This window comes from Onychomys torridus, chromosome 4 (genome assembly GCF_903995425.1).
Source record: "Onychomys torridus chromosome 4, mOncTor1.1, whole genome shotgun sequence".
In the NCBI taxonomy this organism is placed as follows: domain Eukaryota; kingdom Metazoa; phylum Chordata; class Mammalia; order Rodentia; family Cricetidae; genus Onychomys; species Onychomys torridus.
Genome location: NC_050446.1, coordinates 150080559 through 150102508, shown reverse-complemented (window position 1 = coordinate 150102508; position 21950 = coordinate 150080559). Strand labels below are relative to the sequence as shown.

General features: G+C 42.2%; 1 protein-coding gene across 1 annotated transcript in view; it reads right to left on the bottom strand.

Annotated features, from left to right (window-relative positions):
- The window catches only part of Bfsp1 (beaded filament structural protein 1), a 93064-nt gene that overhangs the window by 70573 nt on the left and 541 nt on the right, over positions 1 to 21950 (bottom strand). The window lies entirely within an intron of this gene.

Genomic DNA, 21950 nt, shown 5'->3' with positions numbered 1-21950 from the left:
GTTATTCTGTCTGCGTGGTCCCTCTAACTAGCGGTGAGGACCATACAGTCTAAGCGGCAACTACTTCCTAAGAAGACCCATATATAAGACAAAAGTAACAAAAAGAATGGGGACGGGGGAACGCATCCATTCCAACTGATCTGCAAATTACAGCAGGGAAACTCAAAACATGAAAAAGTCAGCCGTGGTGCCTCCCACAGCCCAGAACTCCCCATAACTGCAGCCAAAGACAATGAAATAACTGAAATGTAAGAAAAACAGCTCAAAACACTAAAAATAAAAACTTCAGCAACATCAAAGAGGATTCAAACAAGCAGGTGAATGAAAGAAATCAAGACCTAGATTTTATTTTTGTAAACATAATTTTTTATTGACTCTTTGGGAATTTCACATGCACCCCACTCCCACACATTTCCTTGTCTCTTCAGGTCCACCTTTCACCTTTGTAGCAACCTCCCTCAAGGAAAACTTAAAAATAATAAAAATAAAAATATTAATTAAGGGCTGGAGAGATGGCTCAGTGGTTAAGAGCACCAACTGCTCTTCCAGAGGTCCTGAGTTCAATTCCCAGCAACCACATGGTGGCTCACAACCACTTGTAATGAGATCTGGTGTCCTCTTCTGGCCTGCAGGGACACATGCAGGCAGAATACTATACACATAATAAATAAATCTTTAAAATATATATATATTAAAAACAAACAAAGAAAAACAACAACAAACACTTCGCTCCTCCATCTTTCCTGTCTCTCCATTGCCTCTTTGTTTGTCTTACTGGCATTGCAGGCTGTGATGCATGGCAAATTTTTTTGTTTTGTTTTTGTTTTTCGAGACTGGGTGTCTCTGTGTAGTTCTGCACCTTTCCTGGAATCCAGGCTGGCCTCGAACTCAAAGAGATCCTCTGCCTCTGCCTCCCTGTGCTGGGATTAAAGGCGTGTGCCACCACCGCCTGTCGGTGTATCACAAATTATACTTTTTCTTTTTTTTAAAGATTTATTTACTTATAATGTATACAGTGCCTACATGCCAGAAAAGGGCACCAGATTGAATCACATATGGTTGTGAGCTACCATGTGGTTGCTGGGAATTGAACTCGGGACCTCTGGAAGAGCAGCCAGTGCTCTTAACCTCTGAGCCCTCTCTTTAGCCCCACAAATTATATTCTTTTGTCCAAACAGCTTTACTTACAAATGTTCATTGTGTAGTGTGCTGTTGATCAGGTTCAAGGCCTCTGGCTTAGGGTACACCATCGATACTAGACCCTCACCAAATCTCTTCCTAGATAAACTGCTGTTGCCTGGAGTTATGGAGATCCTGCAGCTATGTTTCAGCAGGATCAGTCCCCTTATACTGTCCCCTCTGTCCCCTCCAGCTAGTCATAGATGGGGTAGATGTTGGGGAGTGCCAACTCACAGCCCTGGATACTGGCCTGGGTGGTAGCTGATTTGGTCAGCCCAGGCTGCTGGGCACAGAGTCAGCTTGCCCACATTCGTACTGAGTGGGGGGCGGGGTGGATGTGAAGGGGGTGGGCATGGGTGATGTATGTGCGCCACTCCACCTTTCCTATGAGGGTCGGTGCCAGTAAGGGGCGGTGCCAGCTCAGCACCGGCCTTGTATTTCAACACCAGGTTCAACACATGGTTCCCATGGGCCCCTGTGATAACATGGGTAACAGACAGCCGCAGACCCCAGCTGCATCAGGACCACAGACCCAGACACGGCCATCAGCAACAGCTTGGGCCTGGTTGTCACCATGGCCCCAGGTGGCAGTGTAGGCCTTTCAGATCAGAATGGACTCAGCAGTAGTGTGGTCACCTGACTCCAACGTGGCCCCAGATAGTGGCTCAGACCCGGGGATGGTAACAGGAGCCAGGGACATCAACACAGACCCTGGCTGCGGTAGGGACACTAACCCAGACATAGGCCCCGGCCACAGATCGGCCAGGATGGGGGTGTGAGCTAGCCCAATCTGTATGGGCCTGGCAGCAGTATGTATTCATGTTTTGCCCAAATGTATGTATATGAACCAGATGCATGCCTGGTGCCCTTGGAGGTCAAAAGAGGGAATCTCCTGGAGCTGGAGTTATAGATGGTTGAGCAACCATGTGGGTGCTGGGAATTGAACCTGGGTCCTGTGTAAGAATAGTGTTCTTAACCACTAAGCCATATCTCCAGCTGGATAATTAGATTTTAAAAGTCAGTAAGCATGAGTGAGAAATTCAACAATGTGGATGAAAAATTAAGCAGGAAAAGTGAGATTCTGAAAAAGTACCAAATTGAAATTAGGGGTGTGTGTGTGTGTGAAAGAATCAACCAATCAAATAAAAAAAGCAGTGGGAAGCACCATCCACAGACAGTACTAGGCAGAAGAAATTCTGTTAAAGATGATGGACATGACTGAGGACCGATCACACTCAGACAGCAATTAAATAATCAAGGACACCACAACTTCTGAGAACTCTGTAACATGGCGACACACCCCAAGACAGAAAGATAGAACCCCAAGATAGAAAAAGGAGCTGAAATAGAAATAAAAAGTATAGAAAAACAACTCAGGAATTTTTTTATATATAGAAATTAAAGCAAAAAAAATTTTTCCCAAGACTAGGGAAAGATACGGACATACAAGCTTTTCAAGCCTAAAATAGACATGAAGGATATCTCATAGGAAAGTGTTAAAACTACAGAGCAAAGTAACAACAGGGAACTTAGAATGAGAAAAAGACCAACTTAGTTACAAAGGCAAAGTCATCATAATAACATCAGTCCTCGCAGCAGATTACCCACCTCATCCCGCAAAAAAAAAAAAAAAAAAAAAAAAAAAAAAAAAAACAAAAAAAACTCTAGCAAACTTTGAAATTATTATTTCAAGTCCTGAAAATAAATAATTGCTAACAGGAGTTATTATATTCTAGCAAATATATCTTTTGAATTAATGGAGAAAAAAGTTCTGCTAAGATAAGCAAAAACTAAAAATCATGACCACTGACCCAGCATTACAGAAGACACTTAGAAGAAGATGAAGGATAATTAAGCCAAAAAGCACAGGAAAGAATAAATCTCATGAAAGAAATATATCGATAAATGAGAACTAGGAAGGAATCAAACATGTCTAATTCAGTAAATCATCAAGACCCTAAGATGAGTAAGGGACAAAGAAAAGAACAAATAGCATGCGAACTAACAAAAAAAAAATCAACGAAAGTGTAGAAATCAGCAAAAATATGTCAATAGTAACCCTAAATGTTACTGGGCTCAACTGTCCAAAAACACAGACTATCTGATTGAATCAAAACACAAGGTCTGAACCATCTGTTGTTACAGACAACATACCTCACTGGCAAAGACAGAAATAGAAAGGTCAAGTGTGGAATGCAATACACCTAGAAAACTGAAGCAGGAACAGGCAGCAGAAACAGCCATTCTTACATATAACAAATCAGACTTCAAAATTCATCAGATAAAGGAGATCACCATATATGAATACAGATCACCAGGAAGACAGGATGGTTATAAGTATACATGTACCAAATGTGGTGCATCTAATTTCACTAAAAAAATAAAATAAAATAAAATACTACTGGACAAAAATTAACAAATAGGTATGGATACAATAATGGTGGGTAACTTCATTACTCCTCTCTCATCAATAAATTGATCAGACTCCCTCAAAAAAACAAAACAACAACAACAACAACAAAAAAAAAAAAACAGCAACAGAGAAACTTCAGATGTAATCTGTATCATAGATCAAATGAACTTAACAGACATCTACAGAATAATCTACCCAACAGCTGAAAAAACAGTTTCTACTCAGCAGCTCATTGGAATGTTCTCCAAAATAGGCCACATTCTGGGCCAAAGTCAAGTCTTAACAAGTACAAATGATCATAATGGAATAAAACTAGACATCATTAACAAAAGAAATTATAGAATCTAGACAAATGTATGGAGATTGAACAATATACTCTTTTTTAAAGTGTGTGTGTACTATATGTTTGTGCTCCTATAAGTATGTATGCAGTGGGGGGGTGTAAGTAAGTGTGTGAGTAAGTGTGTGAGTAAGTGTGTGAGTAAGTGTGTAAGTAAGTGTGTAAGTAAGTGTGTAAGTAAGTGTGTATATGCTCAAAAGTTGATGTTGATGTCTTCTCAAATCACTCCCATCTTATATTTTGAGAAAAGGTCTCTCACTAAATCTGGAACTCATTTATTTGGCAAAGCTGAAGCCAATATGCTCCCAGAGTTTACCTGTCTCAGCCAGCTCTCTCCATCTCACCCCTACACACACACAGAGAGAGAGAGAGAGAGAGACAGACAGACAGATAGACAAAGACACAAAGACTCAGAAACCCAGAGAGAATAATTATAGGCTAGCATCCCTGATACATAGGAACATAAAATTCTCAATGAAATATTTGCAAACCGAATTCAATTACAAACTGAAATAATCATGTACCATGACCAAGTTGGACTAATTTCAGGGACACAAGGGTGATTTAACACATATGAATCAATATGTGTAATACAACACATAAATAGATGCAAGGACAGAAAACACATGTTCATTTCAAGAGACATATCAAAGGCTTTTTTTTTCTTCTTTTTTTTTTTTTTTTTTTTTTCTGGAGCTGAGGACCGAACCCAGGGCCTTATGCTTGCTAGGCAAGCGCTCTACCACTGAGGCTTTTGACAAAGTGCACCATCCTTCATAATAAAAGCCTTGAGGAAAGAGAGGCTGGCAGGTACATACCTCAACATAATGAAGGCTAGAGCTGATGACAACCCTGAGACACACCTGCGCAAAGTAGAAGGAAACAAAATCAACTTCAAAATAACAGATAACTTTACTATGTGTTAATAACAAACATGGAGAGAAAACTAAGAAAAGTAAGAGAAACTATCCCATTCACAATAGAAGAAAAAAGAAAAGGAGAGAGAGAGAGAGAGAGAGAGAGAATGAAAGGAAGAAACTGAAGGAAGTTAAAGACCACTGTAATGAAAACTTTAGAACAGCAAAGAAAGAAACAGAAGATGGCACTGGAGTATGCAATGACCTCCCATTTTCATGCATTGTTAGAAGAAATAAAAATGTCTGTAACACTGAAAGCAATCTACAAGTTCAATTCAATCCCCAACAAAATTCCATATTCACATGGAAATTACAAAATACCCTAAATAGTCAAAGCAGTCTTGAGCAAAAAGCTGAATCTTAAGCCATAGTAACAACAACAAAAAGCATGGAATTGGGTAGGGGAAGACACAAGGTGAGCAGAATACAGCAGCACAAGCAGAACTCAGCCCACACAGCTACAGCCAAGCAGTTTTTACAAAGGTGTCAAAGAACTAGAGAAAACACACCCTCTTCAACCAACTGTGCTGGGGAACTGGGTACCCAAATGTAGAAGGATGAAACTAGATCTATACCTTTCACTCTGTACAAGAATTAGTTCAAATAGATCATAAACCTTAATGTAAAACGTATGAAACCGCTAGAGGGGAAATGTCAACATATGGGACCAGGCAAGGACTTTCTGAAAAGGACTCCAGTAGCTCAGGAAATCATTCCAAGAACTGGAAAATGGGATTGCATGGAGGAAACAATAAACAGGGTGAAGAGGCAGTCTATAAGATGAGAAGGAACCATGGAAATATGGTTATTTCCAACCATATATATCTCTTATGGGGAATTATTACCTAAAATAGGTAAAGCACAAAAACTTTAAACACCCCAAAACAAACAGCCCAACAAATAAATTGGCAAATGAAACGAACACGCTTTTCAAAAGACGCAGTACAGGTGGCCAAAGGATGCATGAAAACTGTTCAGCCCCTCAGCTAGCAGACTATGTAAATTCCATCTCAGCATTGTGAAAACGGCCACCATTGAAACACAAAGGACAGCAGTGCTGCCAGGGATACTGATGCTAAGAATTTAATTAGCAAAACTGTGAAACTGAGAATGGGGGTTCTACTAAAAATGAAAATAGATGGGGTCAGGGATTTAGCTCAGTGGTAGAGCACTTGCCTAGCAAGTGCAAGGCCCTGGGTTCAGTCCTCAGCTCTGGCAAAAAAAGAAAAAAAGAAAAGAAAATAGAATTATCATGTTATCTAGCACACCTGCTCATTCACGATTAGCGTGGCTCTATTCACAATAGGCAAATTAGAATCAACCTAGATTCCTAGCCACAAGTGAATGAATAAAAAAATGTGATACATATACAAAACAAGTTTTTCTTTAAGAAGAAATTATGTCATTTTCAGGAAAATGGAATTAAAGATGATGATAGCAAGTGAAATAAGCTAGGCTCAAAATGGCAAATATCACATATTCTTTCATATGTGGAACCTATATAACATACACATATACACATATATACACAAATGTAACACATACATATACACAAATATACATGCATACACACATATATACACACATACACACACCCTCCATGAAAATAGAAGGGAGACCATTTGGGAAGAGAAAAGTATTAGCAACCTGGGAGGTGGGTGAGGCAGAGGCATAGTGGAGAGTGAATATAGTCAAAGTATACAGTCCACTTGTACAAAGACCATTATGATATCCACTGCTTTGTACAACTAATATAAACTAGTAATTTTTAAAGACTATTAGGTTAAAAAATACAATGGCTACCAAAAAGGATGGATTCTTATCTTATTAAAATACTACCGTTTAGCATTATTAAAACATTATAAAAGACAGGACAAACAAAATTTAAATGACAATAAACAGGCAGGAAATATGTGTCTTTATATACAAAGCAGAGGGTTGGCGATCAGAACATGTACATGACTTCTAAGGTCAGGACGAGAAAGACAAATAAAACAAAAGTTATTTTGTGAATTTCCCTTCCACAGAAGAGGAAGCACAAAGCAAACATCTCTAAAGATGTTCAGAGAGCAGCAGTCTTCACACTTCAGATGGACCAAATGTGTAAAGCTGAGGTCCAGTGGCAGCGAGGATGTGGACAGGTGGCTCACATGTGCCGCCAAAGAGAGGATATATAGGTAAGCTTTCATAATGGTGGTTTACCTCAGGTTTCAAAATTAAATTTGGGGTCAGTAAGAGGACTCAGTGGGTAAAGGCACCTGCTGCCAAGCCTGGCAGCCAGACTTTGAGCCCTGGGACCCACAGGGTGGAAGGACAGGATTGATGCCCACCTGATGTCCTCTGACCTCCACACCCGTGCGGTGGTACATCTGAACTCCTTCAACAAATATACACAAAAAAATAAAATGAAAGTTTTAGAAGCTAAATTTGCATATATTCTCTAATGCAGTTTTTAGTCATTAACAGTATAGCAATTTATATCCATATGCACAGGAGCATACATATAAAATAAGTAATGTTTTCTAAAAAAGAAGATATCCTCCAATAATGCACGTAATTAGATGTTTGGAAAAATCATTTTTCAAATTATTAGATTAAAAAGATGGTAAGATGATTAATAAGAGACATTCTTTACCACTCATTTTTTAGATTCTTCTGTAGAAACAATTTTTATGTGTTTGTTTTCCTTTGGTTTGGGAGTTTTGTTTTTGTTTTTTTTTGAGACAGGGCCTCCCTCCACAGCCTGCGCTTGCCTCAAATTCATAATCAAACAGGCTCGCCTTCCTAGTGCTGAGATTGTAGGCAAATTAAACTTGTATTTTTGCCCTAATTTAAAATTCTAGCTTTATTTGTAATGGGTGATAAGTGGAACTAAGTCAGATATTCTTTTTTAGTAATTTAATTCACTCATGGACAATTTCATGTAAAAATGTAAAAATGCATTCCGAAGACTCCCAGCCACTCTATCTTATCTCCCCCCACATGTCCCTCCCCACATTCATGTTTTGTTTTGTGACCCACTGATTTTAACAAAGGCTGTCCGTGAGACCACAGACTTGGAGTCTTCAGTTCAACTGAAGAAAGACTGTATTCCCTCCAGAATTCCAAATATTCTTCAATGGATGGTTAAACTACGGCACATTCATCCTATGGAATATGACTTGGCAATAAAACGGAACAATCTATTGATGTACTCAACAACCCAAACGACCCTCCAATATGAAATGCTGTCTCCTGTACATGACATGTCCTCATGAACTCAGAACAGCTGTGCTTCTCCTACAGGAGGTCAATTCCAGTGGGGATGGGAGAGGGGCCCATGAGGCTCCATCCCTGTGGTGTGCTATTAGCAATTGGTGGCTGCTGGGATAGGAGGAATCATTTTTCTTCTGGGAGGTTGCTCCTGCTCCGAAGGATTGTTTCACACCCATGCTCATACGAGCTGCACTCGGTGGATTATAGAAGAGAGAGCAGAAGAGGAAGACGCTGTTGTGAGGGGGGGGGGGGGGGCGGGGGGCATGGGGGGGGAGTTTCAGGGGCTTCGGAGAGGGAGACGGGAGTCTGGGTTGGGTATGATCAAGATGTATTGCCGAAGACTAGATAATGCAGCTAAGAAATCCTCCAGAGAATCACCCCGGTGAAACAAGAGCTAGGCTCCATTTACACAACGTTCTTGAAGTGACGGAAGTGAACAAATGGAGGTCAGGCGAGGAAGGACGTAGGCGTGGCTAAAGAGAGGCACCATGAGAGCCACCAAAATGGTTCTGCAGGTAAAAGTGCTCGCTGCCAGTGCTGGTGACCTGCGTTCAACCCTTGGAGTCCACATGGTGGAAGGGAAGAACCAACTTCTGTAAGTTGTTCTCTGACATCCACATTGTATCATGGCAAGTGCACATGCACACACACACACACACACACACACACACACACACACAATGTTTATCGAGACAGGGTTTCTTTATGAAATCCTGGCTGTCCTGGAATGCACACTGTAGATCAGGCTGGCTTGAACTCACAGAGATCTTTCTGCCTCTACCTGTCAAGTGTTGGGATTAAAGCCGTTCAACACCATCACTTGGCTAAAACCTTTTTTTTTTTTTTTTTTTTTCAGAAATAGAAAAACAGAGCAAAATAATTTCTATTCTGAATTTATTGTTAATGTCATTTGGTTGAGCCTGCAAAATTTCCCAGGCTCATTTGTGCCCTGGCCCAGAGCCCAACCCTCTCCTTTGGCAGACAGCTAGCCATTCCTGCCAGTACCATCCCAATGGCTATGGATGTGACTGCCAACATCACCTTGGCTACCTGTGGGGACACGCCTGTCACTGCCTGGAGGGTGGGGAGTGCTCTCTTCCCATCAGGCTGAAATGCTGATGAATATAAGAGAAGCCAAGGACAGTAAAGTCACAGGCTACCCTAAAGGAGAAGCGCTGCTCAGCATCAGGGCCAGGCCCCTGTCATCGGCCACCGACAAATTTGGCTCCATTTCTCTCCTAAATGGAACTTGAGATAAGTGTCCCAGCTGCTGGTTCAAAAGGCAGTCATTGCCTCTCCCTTCCCAGCCCACACTGTCTTCCAGACCACACAGCACCCAGGTCTTTGCCACCTCAGGGGCTTCCGTGAAGGAACACGTGCGCCCTTTATTTGTGTTACTGCCCTCCAACCTCCCTTCAGAGTATTGCGGACTTTTCACTCTGCGGCCCTACCTCTGTCCCAATATGGCTTCTGTATTGCTGGAGGGAAGTCCACCATCCTTGAGGAGCTGTGGGCGGTGATCAGCAAGACCTGGGAGGCTTAGCATTTGGTGCTACAGGCACCTTCCTTAAAGTCCTAGGATCCTTCCCAGTTTCACAGTCCTTATCTACTGTTGTTGTTGTTGTTGTTGTTGGGTTGTTTGAATATTTTGTAAGTATGCTGTAGGGGAGGAGTGGGCTGCTTTTAAGATCTCACTATGTGGCCCAGAGTGTTCTGGAATTCACGATCCTCCTCTCAAAGCTGTCTTGGTGAGGGGTTACAGATGTATGTCATGCCATTATGCCAAGTTTCTAAAAAATGTATTATTGTATGTGTGTGGGAGTGGGTGTATGGAGGTCACAGGACAACTTAGTGGAGACAGTTCTTTGGGGAATCAAATTTAGGCCACAAATGCACTGAGCTATCTCAGTGGCCATCCAGGCTGTTTGTTTATTTAGAAAGGTCTTGCCATGTAGCCCAGACTGGTCTGGTGGAGCTGGTGATCATTCTATCTCAATCTCTCTAGTGTCTGTTAGCTTCTTTTGTAGCCTGACATAGAAAGACAAATACCTCATAATTTCTTTCATGTGCAAATTCTAAAAAAAACAAAAACCTCTGATTTCATAGAAATAGAAGATAGAATAGTGGCTCTCAGAGGAGGGGGGTGAGAGGGAGTGTGAATGCAGAGAGACCAGTTCTACAGGTAAAGCCACAGCTAGCTATGAGGAATAAATTCTCAAGATTTCTGTTGTACAGAAGGGTGATTAGAATTGACGGTATTCAATGGTGCAGTTCAAAATACCTAGAAGAACTGGAAATGTTCTCACAATTAAAGAAACTTTAGATGGATTGGGGCTGGAGAGATGGTTCAGTGGTTAAGAGCACTGGCTGCTCTTCCAGAGTGCCTGAGTTAAATTCCCAGCAACCACATAGCGGCTCACAACCGTCTATAATGGGATATAATACCCTCTTCTGGCATGCAGGAGTACATGCAGAGTAGTCATACATTTTTAAAAAAGAAAAAAATGAAACTATGGATGGTAGGTAAGCCAAATATCCTGGTTTCATAATTACACCATACATAAACATATATCTTGTTTATTTTCTAATGAGAGACAGAAAAGGGTGAATCTGGATGGGAGGGGGTGGGGAGGAGCTTAGAGTAGAGAGAGGGGAAACCATAATCAGGATATAGTAAATGAAAAAATTTATTTTCAATAAAAAAAGACATAATTGTGTTTTAGTAAAACGTAAAAGAAAATTTTTAAGGCGTGGGTCTTTTATCTGCTTTGCCATTAATCCTCCTTAACCTATGTTTATCATGACTCTAGACTATGTATGTTTATGTGTGCATATGTGTACTTTCTGGGTGTGTATGTATATTTATATGTACCTGTGTGTGATATATGGGTGTGAGTATATATGTGTTTATGTATGTGGTATGTGTTTATGTGTGTGTGTGTGTTTATGTGTGCATGTGGAGTGGTGTGTATGTCTGTTAATGTGTGTGTTTATGTGTGCATGTGAGTGGTATGTGGGTCTGAGTGGCTATTTGTGTATGTATGTGCATACATACACACTTGGCATCAATTTTAGGGAACATCGCTGAGCAGCAAGGCTGTTCTGTTAATAAACCTATCATACAGGACACGTCAGCTGAAAAGCAGATTCAAGCCATTTGTTACAGTTTTCCTGGGTGTTTCGTCAGCCTTTCACTGGGTGTAAAATTTCCATATGCTATTTTCTCTAGAAAATACAATCAGTTGATGGGATGGTAAAGCAAGGCTTCCTTTATTACCAGAAACACTCAGCTCAGGAGGAGCTGGGCTGGTCTCCCTGGATCGAGTCGCAATTCCAGATTCTTAGCTTCTCTATAGCCAAGTTTCCTCTGCACAGATGTTTTCACACAAGGAAATACTTTTTTCCTTTCCTGAAGGGAACATATTTTTTATTATCACCTTCATTAATTTTTATGATTGGTAAAATATTTTCATTATATTAGGCAAAAGGAATCTGAACTAAGTAAAGAATCCAAACTATTTGAAATATCTTCCTGGCTAGAAAGACAAGGCGACCAACCCAGAGGGAAGTTTCTGGCCTCAGGAAAATCCAACAGAATGCTGCTGGCCTGCTAGGAAGGCTGGGAATCCAGGCCCAGCTTTCAGCTCTTCTCCGACAGTCAGGAAGTGGACCACAGTTTATTTGTTGAATATGCTCAAAGAAGAGCATTGTAACCATGGCATCTGGTTTAGTGGAGTGCTTCTTAGGTCAGGCTGCTGCTGAGCCAATATTTATCATTTTAGAAATTTCCATGAGTCATAAATGAAACCTGCGCCCGCAGTACCTTTTACGGGTGTTTCTTTCCTAGAGTTGTTTAAAATGGAAAGGAAGAAATGGCGAGCCTAGAATCCAGCCCTCAGCCTCTGCTAGAGCAAACACACATGCTCTCCTGCCTGGAGGACCCACCTCAGAACCGTCAAAGACTGGGTGCTGGCTGCCAGAAGTACCTTTCTGCCCTGCAGTCCGAGAAGCTTCTGAACTGGCCTGGGCAAAGGAAACTTTAGAGGTTGGCAGACAGGAAGTGATTCACTGGCTCAAGGGGCAGGCAAGACAGTTTCCCACAGGATCCAGAACAAAATGAGCAAGTGATTTCTCCCAACTCCAGCCCAGAAAAATCTCAGGAGGGGCTCATCTCTGAGAGACTGGACCTGCAGCAATAACCAGGCACCTTCTTTCTCAGCGATTTAAAAAAGAATGATAAATGGGGTCAGCCTGACAGCAGAATGTGGCCGGTGGCCTAATTTGTATATCATGAAAATGTGTGAGGCTAACACTGTTTGGGACCTTGGTACATGCTGAGGGAGTCCCATGAATGTATAGTATGGTAAGTGATTGGTTTTATTTATTTATTTTTAAAGAGAGGACTGGAGATATGGCTCAGTTGGTAGAAGGCTCGCATAGCAAGCATGACTCCAGGGGTTCAGTTCCCAACACTACAGGGACTTACCTGCAATTCCAGTACTCAGCAGGTGGAGGCAGAGGGGTCTGAAACTCAAGATCAAAGTCACCCTCAGCTACACAGTGAGTACAGGGCAAGTTAGGCTACAGAAGGCCTTGTCTCAAAAACAAAACAACAACAACAAAAAAAGTCAATCCAACAACAGTCACTTTGTCTAGTGCCCAAGTCTTGGAGTTTATAAACAAAAATCCTGTCTTCATATGGCTAGCATAAAATACAAATTACCAAAACCATGCTAAGCTCTCAACAATTTTAAAAATGTTTATTTTAATTAACTGTTTTGGTGCCGGTGACTGAACCCAGGGTCTGTCTCACACAAGCTAAAACATGAACTCTTCAACTGAGTTCCACCCCCCGTTCTCAGTAAACCTTCTATAGCAGAGGTTCTCAACCTGTGGGTCGAAACCTTGGGGGTGTCGAATGACCCTTTTATAGGGGTCACCTAAGACCATCAGGAAACATAAATATTTCACATTGTACTCCATAACAGTAGCAAAATTACAGTTATGAAGTAGCAACAAAATAATTGTATGGTGGGGGTCACCACAACATGAGAAATTGCACTATAAGGTCACAATATGAGGAAGTTTGAGAGCCATTGCTCTATAGAGGGCCAGCATTTCATCTTATAGCCAAAGAGGTTGGGTAGTGTCAGGCACACCTTCAGTAATTCCAGCAGAGGGCAAGCAGGCTTTGAGAGCTGCTCCCATACAACACCATGTCAGCATGGCCAGGCCAGCAGGGTAGAGCCAAGACCAAAACCTGTGACATGCAAACTCACAGGATGGGGGTCTGGAGAGAAAATATTGGAGTCCTTGTGATTAAAGCAAGTCCCTGGCAGTAATGACACTGAAATCTCCTAGGCAGCCCCTGACCTCTGTTTCTGACCATTACCATGTTTCCTCATTGGGAAGACCCGAGTTTCCTTGACTGAGTCATTATTTGGTATCATTCTTTTTTTTTTTTTTTTTTTTTTTAAGATTTATTTATTTATTGTGTATACAGCATGTTTGGCTGCAGGTCAGAAGAGGGCACCAAATCTCATTACAGATGGTTGTGAGCCACCATGTGGTTGCTGGGAATTGAACTCAGGACCTCTGGAAGAGCAGTCAGTGCACTTAACTGCTGAGCCATCTCTCCAGCCTGGTATCATTCCTTCTATGCCTAGATGGGTAATCAAGGAAGTTAACTAGAGCAGCCCTCATCCAAAGGAAATCAGTACACACACACACACACACACACACACACACACACACACACACACTTCTACATTCATGTCTCGATAGGAGTTCATCTGTGCTTTCTTCCTCCAAACTTCCACTTCTCAGTGAACCTTGCAGCTGTCTCTCTTATAGTCACATTGGCCACTATAAAGGAGAAGCCACATGGGCCACCTTTATGGTTTCCCTTTGTGGATGGCTTGCTGTCTTAGGACCTGGTAACATTTCCCACTGGTTAGGATCTGGAAAACTCCCAAGGGAGCCCAGCCTCTCCTGCCTTTGATCTGCTGCTTCCTGCATCTCCTCATGGCAGGGCTCAGGACTGACTCATCTTTGTGTTTCTGACTAATGCAGCCACAGCTGGCACATAGTGGGAACCCAGGAAACATCTTTCAGGTCAAACTCAAAGTTTCAAAGGGATATGCCATTGGGAATGGGAACAAAATCCTTGTTTTGCCTCCAAATACAAAAGCATTTGGCTCCTCTCTTTCATGGGGGAAACATTTAGTAATAACAGACACTAGAAAGATGAAAACAGTCTTTTAAAAATATCAGTCCAGGCTACTCAGACTCCTACATGGTTAGTATGTTATGAGACTGAACACAAGAAATCCTTGTTTTTGGAGGTAAAAAATAGTTTTATTTGTAATTTTGCCTTTTTTTTTTTTTTTTTTTTTTTTTGGAGACAGGATGTTGCTCCCGGGCCGGCCTGAAACTGCGATCCCCCTGCCTTAGTCTTCCAAGTGCTGGGATAATGAGCATGCACCATGCCAAAGACAGCTGAATCCTACTCAATCCTGTAAGAGAAAGTTGTTCAGCCCAACGCAATAGAAAATAATGTGAGTAGATAAAATGTGTATGCTTTCTCTTACATGTAGAACATAGATTTAACTTTCTCTCTCTCTCTCTCTCTCTCTCTCTCTCTCTCTCTCTCTCTCTCTCGTGTGTGTGTGTGTACACATATACATACATACATACATATATATATACATATATATACATATATATATATATACACACACACACACACACACACACACACACACACACACACATGTGACATCAAAGCAGAAAGGAGACAATTTACGGGAAGAAAGGAGACAAGCAGGACTTAGGAAATGGTGACAAGGGAGGGGGATAGGAAAATAGGAACAAGGGACATGAAATCTATGTATGGAAATGCCACCATGGTGCATGCTAACTAAAAGGAGTTTAAAAAGAGCTATATGAAATACTGCAGCTATAAACACAGTTTATCACTGAGGCTCTAACTGCGCATTTCCCATTAATCTTCCTGCTCCCTCACATCTACCCAGCCCTACATGGTCACCTTTTGGCCTCACTGGGGTCCACACACCCTAACTCATCAGGCCCCAGCCACTCTCTTCCTTCTCTTCTTAGCAGGCCAAGCTAGCTTCTTCCTCCATCCAATGGGGATGCCCCATTCCCCGAGATCTTTCCATGGCTGGGTCCTCCATGGCATTTAAGTCTCACTCTTTGTCACCTCATCTCTCACGGACCCAGTTTTATCAATGGTGCAGTTCCCCACCCCCCACAACCCTGTGTAGTTAGTTAGTGTTGGACTTTGATGCACTAAAAGTCCGGGTGGAAGGAATCTTGTCTCATTCCAGCTTCTAAACAGACCAGGCGCATTGCAGGTACAACACAAACACTGAAATAAGGAAAGCAGTAGTTTCTATTTAAAACCAGGTCATCCTCACAGGCAACATTTCTTCCAACACTCGATTCCTCCTTTCTAATGTCACTACACTGGATTGCTTTACAGATTGGCTGGTTTCTCCCTATCCTTCCTATCTTGACCTTTCTGTAGCTCTTTGTGTGTCTTTAGCCTTTCTGCTATCTTCCAAGTTAACTCCTTGACCTCATCTTCTTACCCACTTCTTTGTTTCCGGGGATAGCCATGTCAGCCCATCTACCAACCGACCGACCTACTCGGTTGGTTATACAGTGTTTCTAACGTCTTCCGCTTCTTACAGCTGTCCCAGCCTCTCTGGGAATGTCTGCCTAAGCTCACATCTTGCTTCCGCTTGAGTTTATTGAGCTTGCTGTTTAATCGTAGTGCCTGAACACTTTTCCCATCTTTCACTTGACCAGCGGAGTCACGTGTCTTAGGATCTTCACCCACTCAGGCTTGTGAGAACTGGGGCTGCTCTTCGGGAAGACAAGTTAGGGATGTTCCAGGCTGGGGAGATACTGATGTTGGAGTCTAGCCTCAGCTACTCACTTCAACTAGGAGGCCCTGTCCCTTCCCGATGACTTCCAGTTCTGCTATCTTCTGCCTCAGGATCTAACCGTTGAGTTCTCTGAGGTAGAAGGAAAGCTCTGCGCCATTCCAGCCCACCTGCAGGTGTTGAAATGAACTCTCTACAGGCCAGCAGAGATCCTTTGTGGCAGCCACAAGGATGAATGTTTTTGCAGGTTCTGAGGGATTCCTACCCTGAAGTCCCAGTGGGAGAAGCTAGATTGACAAGAAACAGTAGGACTAGGAAAATTGGGTTTCCACCAGAGAGTCCAGCATGCCTAGCCTGTTGCTGTGATAATCCTTTCTTCTCTCTACTTTTTCATTTTCCTCTATCTTATCCATCACTCATCTGCCACATAAAATAGCCCCACTTCCCCTAAAATTACTTCTGAGCTTTCAGGAAAGCATTCATACGCTTTTTGTTTGTTTGTTTTTGTTTTCCAAGAAAGGGTTTTTCTGTGTAGCTGTGGCTGTCCTGGATCTCACTCTGTAGTCCAGGCTGGCCTTGAACTCATAGATCCACTTGGCTCTGCCTCCCAAGTGCTGGGATTAAATGTGTGCACCTCCACTGGCCAGTAGCATTTATGCTTTTATGTGTTACAATTTCCTACAGAAATTCTATTCCTTCATCCCTACCCCTGACTTTATAATTTGTGATTGTACTCAGCCCTGGACCTCTTCTGCATTTTGGAGAGTTTATCCTGAAACCAAATACTTAACTTCTTTATTTGTCCCTTTATGAACCTTTCCTGGCTCACCTGTCTTCAGAAAGGCAACCACTGGATGAGAACTATAGAATAAACACAGCATGCTTCAGAAAAACAGGAAAATAACAAGAATGGATGCTTCCCTGCAGCCCAAGATATACTGCTGCATGAACGAATGCAGGCTACAGTCCTGTGGGTACTATGGAGATCAATCATACTTTTTAAATACTCCATAAAGGTTCAGAAGTATTGTCTTGTTTTCTGTTTTGTTTTGGTTTTTCATTCATTTTACTTTTATTCATGTAGCCTAGGTTGGCCTCGGACTCACTAGCTAAGGATGGCCTTCAACTTCTGATCCTCCCATCTTTACCTCCTTAGTACTAAGATTACAGGTGTACCCTACCATGTCCTGTTTATGTGCTGTGGGGATCAAACTCAGGACTTCCTGTATGCTAGGCAGGCATTTTACCAACTGACCTATGTCCCCAGCTCTGGGAGGTTTTGAAATTGGTAAGCAGGACAGTGTGACACTGCTAATTTTGGTGGATCTAGGTCTAGGAACTGTGGGAAATGTTCATATATACCTACATGGAGCTTCCTTTTCAGAACACCTCCCCAAAGTTTTCCTGGGATGCAGGGCAGTGAGCACATTGGCTCCTGGAGACTGTAAGCAAGCTTCAAGAGTTGGCACAAAAATTAATCTTTCTAGAGGGGAGGGAGTTTAATAGTTTTTATAAAAAAAAAATCACAGTAATGACAATCCCTTATATCCTTCCTTTCCAACTTGGGCCAGGCAGAAGCTTCCCTTTTGCTTGCATTTTGATGGCCCCACAAAGAAGGGTGGTTAGGAAAAAAAGGGGGGTTTTTAGCCATCAAGGAGGTGGAGACTTGAGAATACACCATCAATGTTCACGTGCACATCTGCTAGAGTGGGCTTCAGGAAGCATGTACCTCTGGCACTCCATGAAATGCACACATTTCTCATGAAGGAGACAGGGATCCCAGATGTGTGCACTGCTACCAGGTTCAACAAAGCTGTCTGGGCCGAAGAAGTAAGAAATGGTCTGTATCCACGTGCATTTGTCCAGAAGATGTAATGAAGCTGAGGAGTCACCAAACAAGCCTTGGGCGTTGGTAACTCATGTCCCTGCTACCACATTCAGAATTTATAAACAGTCAGTATGGGGGAAAAAATAACAGCCGAGTGGGATCAAATAAACTTAGGAAACTGCAAAGATAAACAGACAAACACCCACAGAGGACTTCCCGGAAAGAGAGGGGTTAAGAACCAGCAGTCACAACTGCTGTGCACTATTTTCCACTCCATTTTCTCCTGGCTTACCTCGAGTAGCACACTGTTACCTAAAAACACGGATCTGTTGAGTATTTAACATCCAAAGGAAAACTTACTGTAAGACCAAGAGATGCCAGAGCCTTAGGACTGCTAGTCATCAGGACAGGCAATGCATTCTTCCTATCTATCATCTGTCTGTCTGTCATCTATCCATGCTTAATAAACAACACCCACAATGTACTTTCTACAACTTCCTTCTATCTGTTTTACTGGCAGTTACCTTTGTCATGTTAAGAAACTTCCTGGAGACTTTAGTCAACTTGTGATCAGTCATGCCACCTGATGGTTGGGGCTTTGGGCTTCTAAGGACTACCTCTTCGCTTTACCTTCTCTGTAGACCCACATAGTATCCACCTGTGGCAATCACTTCCCTTGTCTCCCAACATCCATTTTTCCTTTATGCCTTTATCAAGAAACCTGTTTTTAAGCTGAGCACACTGCTGGCTAGGGAATGGGTGACATCTCATTGGTGAAATGCTGGTGAAGGTGACACAAGCAGAAATTCTGGCAAGTTTCGTTAAAAAGAAAGAAGTGACCTTTTCGCATTCTTTTCTTCCTTCTTTCCACCAAGAAAAGGGAAGTAAAAGCCAATGCTCTAGCCATTTTTAGACCACTGAGTGACTCTAGGAAAGGTATCTACATACTCATGAAAACAAATTAATATACCAAATAGGAATTGGTTGTCTCTGTACTTCTTTGACATGTGAAGTAAGTTTCACATATCAAAATTCAATCGTGGCTTAAACCACTATTTCTTCAGATGCTAGCTAGGAATTGAATCCAGGGTCTCAAGAATGTTAAATACGTGCCCTACCACTAAGCTACATCATCAGCCTTTGAAAAAAATACAAGCAATATACATTCATTCATTCATTTACTCATTACTGTATATTGAGGCTCTACCCAAGTTATCTTATATTGAAAGACAAAACCAGTAATGGTACAATTACTTCCATATACACTTTGTGAGTTTGGACTTAGTCTAGCCATAAACCAAATATTAGATTCCCTTATTTGGTCCTTTCTGAGATGTGTACTAACTTATGTATGCAAGGGACAGTCATAGGCTGGGCACTGCTCACTAAACACTGCTGGTTGATGATTATACACCGGGAACCATCTGGATGACTGTCAGTGAGGAAAGATTCAATAAATGGGCAGTCAAGCTGATGGCAGTTGCACATAGTGATAAGGAAAGGTCGCCAAGGTGAACACTAGTTGCATAAAGCAAGCTACAGAACATCCAAAATGAAACCATTACTCAGAACACCAATGCAAATTAAATATACACAGGGTGCATTCCCATATAAGGCAGAGGCTATATTCACACGAGTGGTACTCTGAGGGCACTGACGGTACAGGACAGCAGGTATCCATGGTGCCTCTTGTTGCAGTTTGAATCTTCCCTCGTGGGGACATATATCTTACCCAGGTGACTAATATTCTTTTTAAAGACTATAGATATACATAAGCAGGGGATAGAGAGATGAATTTGTGGTGGAAAAGTAATGGAGAGATCAAATAGTTTTCTATCTCAGGTTCTGATAGGGTTATGACCCCTGGCAAAGGAGTTTTCTCCAGACCATTAACCTCCATCTTGCTGAGGTCTCATTAATGTATAACTTATTCTTCCCTGCTGTTCATGTTAGTAGTGTCAAATGATATCACATAGATGTTCATAGATTCAGTACCCAAAGCACGTTCTAAATGAGACAAATGGGACATGCCTGTCACCTATTCAGGGAGCCCTTGGGTGTTGCCGTTTTTCTGGGTGGCTGTGATAGCTTGATATACCATAAACTGGACAGTTTAACAAGAGAAATTCCCCAGGATTCTGTAGGCTTGGGAAGTCTAAGATCAAGGCAGCAGCAGACTTAGTATCTGATGAGGAAATCTCTTGACTCAGATTGCTGTCTTCTCCCATTTGTGCAAGTTCTGACTTCACAACCCATTACCTTCTAAAGACCCACCTCCAGACATCATTACATCGCATTGGGAATCAGCTTTCAACGTTTGGTCAGTATAACATTCTATTACAACTTGATCCTTCTGGGGGCTGGAGAGATGGCTCAGAGGTTATAAGCATTGGCTCCTCTTCTAGAGGTCCTGAGTTCAATTCCCAGCAACCACATGGTGGTGATTCAATCTGATGCCCTCTTCTGGCCTGCATGCATACATGAAGGCAGAACACCATACATAATAAATAAATCTTAAAACAAACAAACAAAAAACTTCGATCCTTCTGAGGGTAAGGAGGAATAAAACATCTGGAACAACTGGATGTAGATGTGGGGGGTTAATGTTCAGTGAGAATTCATTCGAGGCTACAGTGAACAGATACATTAATTTGACTGATAAATCCTAAACCATCTTTAGATTCTGGCTCACTTAGGAAAATGGTTATTAAGCATGTAGCATGTTGAAGAGTCGGGCCACTTCATGTAGAACGCACCCCAAATTTGTTTTCCTTTTGGGACTCCCAGTCTAGTCTAGAAGCAATGGTAAATGGATAAAAACAGTTCATAGCCACAAAACATCAGTGAAAGCCCAGGAATGGTGTCCCCCAAAACCAGCCACATCACCACCTCTGGTTGGTAGAAGTCTCTTTGGTTGAAACATCACGTGATGTGATGGCATCAGAGACCCTGCATTCTAAAATCTGCATTTTAAATAGTTCCCCGTGTGACTTAGATGCTTATAAAGGCTAGAGCAAGGATGAAGTGTAAGATTATGGAATGACACCAAACTCATTCCCTGGAAAGCTGTCCGAGAAATTTCCAGGCTGGCAGGCTGGGAGCTCAATTATTGAGCAGACCCATAAGAAGAGGAAGTGAGGCCAACGGCAGAGGGGACAGGGAGACTTAAGATTCTGGAAGACATAGAAAATCTTAAATTCGCAGTAGGATTACATCCTTGTGTTTGAATTTAACTAAGGAGGATGAAACACTCAAAAGAGATGTCGGAATCGGCAGATACCAGCCCTTAGCCCTTAAAGGAGCAGATTCAATTCTGCACTAGAGAGGAAGTCTCATTCAGTGTGGCCCAGAGTCCTGGGCAGGAAATAAAAACAACCAACAAACAAACAAAAACCCAGAAGGGTTCCAGCTAAAGTTGGATGTAGGTTCTATCTCATTAGTGTGGTCCCCAACTAGTAAGACCAGAGAATTGTTTAAAATGCAAATTCTTCGGTTACATTCTAGAGGTGCAGAAGCCAGAACTAAGGAACTTTTTAAATAAGCTCTCCAGGTGATTTTGACGCCAATGCTGGAGCCTGCTAAACACCCTGTGGCAAAGCCGTAAATGCTTAGAATTGCCACAACTTGCCCTTTGTCTTAAGGGAGAAAATCCTACTGGGAACCACGTCTGCTACGTAGGCAGAACAAAAGCTACTTCGGGTAGATTTCATATAGCGCCCAGAAAATAGAAACAAAGAAACACAATGTCCATCTTGTCCAAAAGCCTTCTATCTGGAGAATTAAAAGTTTTGTTAGAGATCGTGATCGTCGCCTAAATTAAGTCCAAAAGTTAGGTAATCATCCATCGTCTTACCAGTTCCTTTTATTAGCTACACCCCCCACTTCAACAACGCTAGGATTCTTGGTGGCCCTGTGGAAGCTGTGTTTCCGTGCAACCACCCTTTAGGAAAACACAATTCCCCAATGAGAAGCCCCCAAGCGCAGCGGAGGGGCCGGGTCCACTGCCCCAGGCCACGCGGCGTCCCCCACGCATCCCCGCGGGCCACTGGGCCTCCTCCCAGCCTGCTCGGAAGATAAACAAATCACTCCTGTTTTCCAGCCCTGAAAT